The sequence below is a fragment of the Myotis brandtii genome, unplaced genomic scaffold, assembly GCF_000412655.1.
Source record: "Myotis brandtii unplaced genomic scaffold, ASM41265v1 scaffold251, whole genome shotgun sequence".
Taxonomy (NCBI): domain Eukaryota; kingdom Metazoa; phylum Chordata; class Mammalia; order Chiroptera; family Vespertilionidae; genus Myotis; species Myotis brandtii.
The window spans coordinates 1,127,271-1,135,294 of record NW_005359516.1 but is presented as its reverse complement, the minus strand read 5'-3'; positions in this window follow the sequence as shown (position 1 = coordinate 1,135,294).

The window sequence follows — 8,024 nt, the reverse complement described above, 5'->3', positions numbered from 1 at the left end:
AGAGCCATGGTGATCCCTGGGGGAGGTCTCCCCCTCCCCACCCCATGAAGGCCTAAGTGAATCCCTTCCCAAGAGGCTGCCAAGCCCTGGCCTCATCCCTGAACGGGACTTGCTGCCGATTTTGCTGTCGATTCGCCACCTCCCCCCCACCCCCACAATCCTCCACGCACAGCAATCTGCCCAACCCAGGAACCCTGTTAAATGAATTCTCTGGATTCTCAGAAGTTGTGGTTGCCTCTGGGCACAGTGTCCCAGCCTGGCAGGGGCTTTGCTCCACAAATGATGAACTCCCAGAGAGGCCAGTGGTAGGGCTGTGCTAAGCAACACAGGGGCTCAGGAATGGACCTTGAGGAAAACAAAAGCCACTTGGCCGGCTTCTCCACGAGCACCCGCTTCCCTCAGGAGCCTCGGAGGGAGTGGGGACACAGGGCTCCCTCCTCAGTGTCTGAGAGATGGATGGGGCTGATTTTTTCCACGATTCCTCCCCATAAATCTGATTTGGCCCCTCATCTGTCTAGGCCTGTCTCCATGGAGGTGGGTGGTGGTGATGAATGGGCTGCCTGGCTAATGTGACTGGGCTGGCAGGGACGCGGGGAGGGGCTCTGCGCTGATGGATGGTCCTCATGAGGGCATATTGCATTAGACACCCCTAACACAATCAGCGGGGCCATTACGAGACCAATTTGTTGCTCTTCCTCACCAGGGTGGGGCCGTGGAGCAGGAAGATTGAGGAGGGCGGCAGGACTGGGAGACACCTGGGGGGCCTCAGGAGGGGCCAGATCTCCCTGCAGGGGCTCCTCCCAGGGAAATCTATGCAGCTGAAGGCAGCGCCAGGTGGAACGGGAAGAGAGGACATGAGGCCCAGGGAGCAGGTGTGACCCGTCCAAGGTCACTCCTGGAACCAGAGGGAAGAGCGGGAATCAGCATTTGAGCCTCCTGTTCCCTGTGCGGGTGACCAGGGTGGAGGAGCAGTGGATCAGGAGGGGAGAGGTTGTCACTGTGGCCTTGGCAGGCCGACTGAAGCCAAGCCAAAGCGAGCCTCTCTGACGTGTGTGTGTGTGGGGGGGGGGGGGGGGGGGGGGGGGTTTGTGCCGGGCGTCCCGCCCTGGCCCCAGATGGCATCCACTCCACACCACCCATCGGCCACTTGAGTTCCAGTCTTCCTCTTGTCATTTTAAAGGCGCCTCCTAAACACTACACTGTCTCTAGTCTTTCCTTATCCTCTAGGCCACCAGAACGGACCTTTAAAACCACATGTTCTTTCCTGCTTAAAGCGGCTAGCAGCTCCCGGGGCCCTCGGGATGGGGGTCCAGGAGGGCACTGACCAGCCCCTCTCCCAGCCTCCGCTCTGGCCTCCCTCCAACTCACCCAGCCTCTGCCGTGAAAGCGGCCACGCACGTGTGCACCGCTAGGTCCTCCACGCGGACCGCGGGGCAGGGCCCTGGTCACAGAGTCTCCAGTTCCGGAACGCTCCGCCAGTGTAGGCTTCCTTCCCTCTTGTTTCCTTTTCCCCTTGGACCCCCAGCCCCTCTCCATCCCCCACCTTCATGCCCGACTCACACGCCACCGCGTTGTCCCTGGTGGCGTGTGTATATCTTTGAAAATAGCGCTATCATATGTATTTTTAATGGACATAAATGACCTGGTACTATAAATCTTGTCTCAGATATTTAAAAAATGCCATGTGTTTGAGATCTATTCATGTTGCTTTATGTACTTTCAGTTTGTTACTCCGACTGTTGCAAAATATTCCCAAATGTGTACGGTATTTACCAGGTTTTATTCTAGCAACAGACACCTAGTTTCCTCCGGCTCCTCGCGGCTGCACGCATTGTGCAGCGCATGTCATTTTCTCTGGGTGTCCACCCAGGAGGGGCCCTCGGGCTCCCCGAGATGCGCGCTCCAGGTAAGTTCCTGTGACTCAGAGGGGCTGCGCTGGCCCACGCTGGCCCGCAGCGCCCCGGTGGGCCTGGCTCCCTCATCGCCAACAACACTGACGTTACTCCACTTTCTAACTGTGCCAGGCTGGTGGGTGCCAGGCGATCAGCCTTCACACAGTTACCACTGCTCTGAATATCCTTCCTTGTTACATCCCCTTCGATAGTCTTCAGCTTTGAACATCCTGGTTTTACTGGCTGGTAAACTCCTTCTTCTTTTTCAAAACCCAAATCAAATATCATCGTCTTTATGGCGTTTTCTAGCTTGTCACCCTTTCCTTGGTGCTCCAGAACATTCTGTACATTCCAGCTTAGCATTTATCCTGTCACTGTAGTCCTTTCTCTTTCTCATTCGCCCACCTACCCCTACAGGGCGATGAAGACGGAAATGGTTACTGCCTTTGGAACCATTGGAGACCGGAGGATGGACAAGGATGGAGTGAGGTGGGTCGCATTGGTGGGAACTGGGGAATCAGGCAATTGAGTCTGTGCTCCTTTCTCTTGATTAAATGATAGCAAGTACAGACACTGCACGCTTCTCCTCACAGCCCCAGGGCCTAGGCTCTTAGTGCTTTCCCCCTGAATAAATCCTCTCTCATGTGCTCCAGGATCTCACGCGCTCACTTCTATCTCAAGCAACTTTATTCTAGCCATTGCTAAATGTGCCTTGCCTTCTGCCTATAACCAAGCCGACATCTCTCTTGGCCTGAGGACTTTCCCGTAATGCCAATGAGCTCTGTGCTGATTCCTCACAAAGGATGCATGATTATTAGAGATAAAAGATGGAGAACTCAACTTTCCTGCTTTACTGACCTGGACAGTAAACCTTGCAGACAGGTTCATCGTGAGGATTACAGTCACCATTTGACGGCTCTCAGGGCCCAGGCTTTTCCTTCCTCAAGCTTCTGAGAGATGTCCTTATGCATGTCCGAAGGGAATTCCTTATCTGCTCGCAAACCTACCCTCCTCTGGAACCAGCAACCCTGCTTCTAGCAACCCTGTCATTTTCCTGGTGAACCAAGGGGACATTGGCTTGGCCTCTCCCACCACCCTGGATGTTTCGTTACCACAAAATCAATGGGCTCACCTCCCATGTGGACTTTTGGATCTGCCCTCATTTACATCCCCATTGCCAGTCCTCAGAGTAAAGGAAGTTTCAGCGTGGGTAAGGGTCTGTTTAGAGACAGTCTACATGACTAAGTCTGCTGTTGTAACTTATTTTCTCAGGTTATTTCCCTCCCTCGCTGTCTCACCCGCTCATCTACACTCATCGGATGGCTTCTAGATTACAAGCCATTGAGGATCAATACTCTAGTTTTCTCCCCACTTTGACAAGTCACTTCAAGGAACATAGAACCTTTGATCCACCAAAGCAAAAGGAGAGCCAACATTTCCCCAAAAGTCCTCCTGTGTACCGGAACAAACCCGTGTGAAGGCAGCTAGTACAGACAAATCTAACTCATGGATATTTATACAAAAATCCTAAATCAAATGCTACTCAATAAAATCCAGAGGGTCACCAAAATAAGAAGACATTATAATCAAGCGGTGTTGATCCCATAAATGAGCTGGGAGATGTTTCAACATTCAGACTTTACTATATTAACAGGTAAAGGGAAAAGACTAATCATTCCAACCTATGCTGAAGAAAAGCATTTGATAAATTTCTTATACAAGCTTACAATAAGCTAGGAATAGAAGTAAATCCCCTTAACTTTATAATTAACAACTAACATTAGAAGCACTTCTATTAAAGCAAAGAAAGAGATAGATGCTTTTATTTATTTACTAGAGGCCCGATGCACGAAATCCGTGCAAGAGTAGGCCTTCCTTCCCCCGGTTTCCCTTTGGCACCGACCTGGGCTTCCCTTGAAGCCCTGGCTTCATCCAGAAGGTCGTCTAGAAGGATGTCCAGTCTAATTAGCATATTATGCTTTTATTATTATAGATTTAGATCTTCATCTGAGGATATGTTTTTATTGATTTGAGCGAGAGAGAGAGAGAGAGAGATCAATCTGAGAGAAAAACAACAATCAGTTGCCTCCCGTATTTGCCCCAACCTAGGTATGTGCCCTGACTGGGAATCGATGTACTGGATGATGCTTCAACCAACAGAGCCACACAGCCAGGGCAAGACACACATTACCTCTGTTATTCAACACTGTCTGGCTGTCTGAGCTAATTAAATAAGAAAAAAAAACAGAAAGGCAAGAAAAATCAAAAGTATAACAATATAAATATTAGAGATAGCTCTTGGACAACTTTAATTTCTCTTATGATTATTTATCTTTTGGGGCTTTCTTTTCCTTCCTGGGTTAATTTTGAATATATATATATATATTCTAGAAGCATCTGCTATCTTTCTTTAAGTTTATGAAGTTATTTCCACAAAATTATATAAAGTATTGTCAACATTACTTGTATTTTAATTATTTTAAATTATTACTTATTTTTTCTCAAGTATGTGGTTATTTCTATTTTCTAATTCCTAATTTTGCTCAGGAATCAGGGAAGTATTTGTACTTTTAAAAATCATTTTCCATTGACTAGGTTGGCTTAGTGATTTGTCTACTCATCCCCACCCCCTCAATCAGCAGCTCTTTGATTTAGAAAGGAATAAGAAGTTGTCATTATTGACGGACATTGGCACTGCCTGCAATAGAATATCCCGAGAATCAGCTGAAAAACTATCAGATCGATAAAACCATGCAGTAACTTGTTCAGACATATGACAAACATATAATCAATAGCTTTCTTATATATTAGCATTAATAAATCTAAAAATGTAATTTAAAACATATAATGAATGTGAATATTCATGTGAATTTATGTGAGGAATGTGAATAGTGTAGATTCATGAATAATGCAAGACTTATGGGAAGAAAGCATAAAACTTTATGAAAGACATAAAAGAAGACCCAACGACAGACTTACTGTGTTGGGATCTGACTATCTCAAAAATGAGATAAATTCAATGTAATCCCAATCAAAATCCCCATTGGACTTTAAGAATGAAACTTTGCAAATTAATTCTAAAGCTCATCTGAGAGAATAAACATACAAGAAGAGCCAAGACATTTTTGAAAAAAGATCATTGATGGGAGACTTTCGCTACTAGATGTCAAAACATATTTTAAGGTAATAAAACTAAAAATAGTCTCATATTGGCAAAGAAATAGACAAATGGACCAGTAGAATCCCAAGTCTAGAAATAGACCCATGCATTGCAACACAGCAAGGAAAGGGTTGACTAACAGTAATAGCTGTTTAGGACCTTCAGATAGCCATTTGAGAAAAAAACAAATGGTTAAAGCTTCATTTTACATGACTTGTAATCCAGGTAGGATGAATATCTGAACAACACAAAACTAATATCTTTTCATAATCTGGGGGTGGTTGATGAGTTGGGAAGCTTTTTGAACCAAGATACAAAACTCAGGAGCTTAAAGAAAAAAAATGGACAATTAAGCTACATTAAATTTCAAAATTTTGTATGATAAAGGCTAGTATGAATAATAATTAAAAATAGGTGAAACTCATAAATTCTCAATTTAGGAAAAGTTACTCATTTAGTGTGTGCCTCCTGTGCTCGGCATGTGTATCTTGCTGGAGGAACAATAAAATATTGTGAATGTAAAATGTAATTATTTGAACTCATATAAAATTAAAAATAAATGTATTAGAACATAAAAAAAACAAACAGGTGAACATGAGGTTATGAGTTAGCAATTCTGAAACCATATACTAGGATTGAATAAATAAGTAACTGGCTGGTAGCTGGTGGAGACCTCATTTTTGTCCTCCCTCTGAAAGATAGATCATACTATACTGAAATTGGTGTTTATTTTCATGCATATTTTCTAACTTTAAGTTGTATTGTACTGTTATCATTCTTTAACTGTTTTTCTAATTCAACAATTTTTTGAAAGATGTATTCATATTGACACAGGTAGATACAGTTCATTTTAAATGCTATATAGTACTCTATTAGATATCACAAGTTATATCCCATTGATGGAAACTTAGATTATTTCTAATTTTTCATAATTATAAACAATGCTAGAATAAAAAATCTTATATGTGCCTTCTATTCACCTGTGGATAGATTTCTCTAGGAAATATTCCTAGACGTGGAATTGCTGGGTGTTAGGATATACATATCTTTAACTTTACCAGATACCAGCTCACAATACATTATTCAAAACCCCTGGGGCCAGGTGTGTTTCAGAATAAGAATATTTGGATTTTAGAAAGGCAATACAGAGTATGCACCAAATATAACACTCTCAGCAGGGTTTGGGGAAGTAGTCCATAATCAATATATTACTTGTTCTGTGGTGAAAAATATAAATATCCCTGTGGTGGGAGATGAAGACAATAAATAGCTTCACATCAGGTCAGATCTTGCCACTGAATGAGTTAAGAACTTGCCGTTTCCAGAGCTTTTGGATGACGGATTGCAGATAGGGGTTGGGATCTCCACCACCCAACTGCCTTCTATAGTTGTATCACTTCATCTTCCTACCACCATGTCTCCATATCCTCACCCCTATTCAGGAACATTCTAAAAAAAAGCATGATGTGGGGAGGAAGGGACTACTAGATATTAAAACAGATTACAAAGATATGGTCATTAATCAATGTGGTAATGACTCAGAAACAGAATGATCTTGGACAGGAAAGGAAATCCAGAAACAGACCCAAGGATCAATGAGGATTTAATGTGTGATAAAGATGTTTAAAAAGGAGTCAGGGATGTTGTGGGACAACTGGTTAGCCATTTGGGGCGGGGCGGGGGGGGCACCTTCCACATTCTTCACCTCAAAGTGCATTTCAAGTTGATAAATGATTAATATGTTAAACATGAACTCTCAGGAGGAAACATGGGTCAACTTTTTTATAACTTTGAAGGGGGAAATCTAAGTATGACAGCATCTAAACATTATAAAGGAAAAGTCTGATAAGCTGACATTGCAAAACCGAAAAAACCTCTATATGGCAAAAAACACCAGGTGGTCAGTATTGTGGTGTCTTCTCAGTATTCTTCCCACCGTTTCCCCATTGCGTAGCTGCCAAGCAGTGAGTTTGGGGGCTGAGTATTAACACCTCTTTACTCAAAATTGCAGGGGTGAGAACTGATTGCTTTAACCTGCCAGGTAATCCTGTGGCCCTTGCCACAGCATTCGGTTCAGGTAACCCTGGTCTAAGCAGTAATGCTGAGGCGTGGTCCTGGTGGAAAGGAATGACCTGGAATCCAGTTCAGGGCTCTCACTACAGGAGGCTCATGGGACAAGGTGCTTCACTCCTCGGAGGGGCCCCTGGGCGTCTGCTTCCTCGAAGTGTGGTGTGGAGATGTGAGACTGGGAAACTAGAACCATTCAGCCACCCGGAGGGAAGTGAGATTCAGAATGGCCTCGCTGCTGTCAAAAGTATCAACTTTTCTGAGTTGGTTTTTGTTCCCTGTTAAAAAAAAAAAATTCTAAGTGGATCCTGAACAAAGTTAAAAGACAACCTGGGAAAATATTTGCAAATTTGCAAAATAATTAAAGCCCTAATAAACAAAGAGCTACAAATAAATATGAAAAAGGAAACAACCTAATTTTTTAAAAAGGAGGCAGAATATAGCCACTTCCAATAAGAAGAAATACAAATGGCCAATAAACAATACAAATAGATGCTTATGCTCACTTTAAAAAATGTAAATAAAACAAAATGTCAACATTTTTTACATAGCAGGTTGGGAAGAAGGAAAAATATGGATATTACTTAGGGCTGAGGATACAGAGAAACAAACTCATGTCCTGTGGGAGAGGGTGGTGTAAATCAGTGATTTTCAAAAGAGTACTACACAGTATTTCTATTAACATTTATTATATTTACTAGGGGCCCGGTGTACAAAAATTTGTGCACTGGGGAGGGGGTTCCCTCAGCCCAGCTTGCCCCCTATCACATACTGGGAGCCCTAGGGGATGTCCTACTACCTGCTCCCTGCTCCCCTTGGGGAGTGGGCCTAAGCCACAGTCTGGCCTCCCTTTGTGGGAGTCGACCGGGCTGATCAGGGGAAGGCACCAGCCCCATCACCGCACT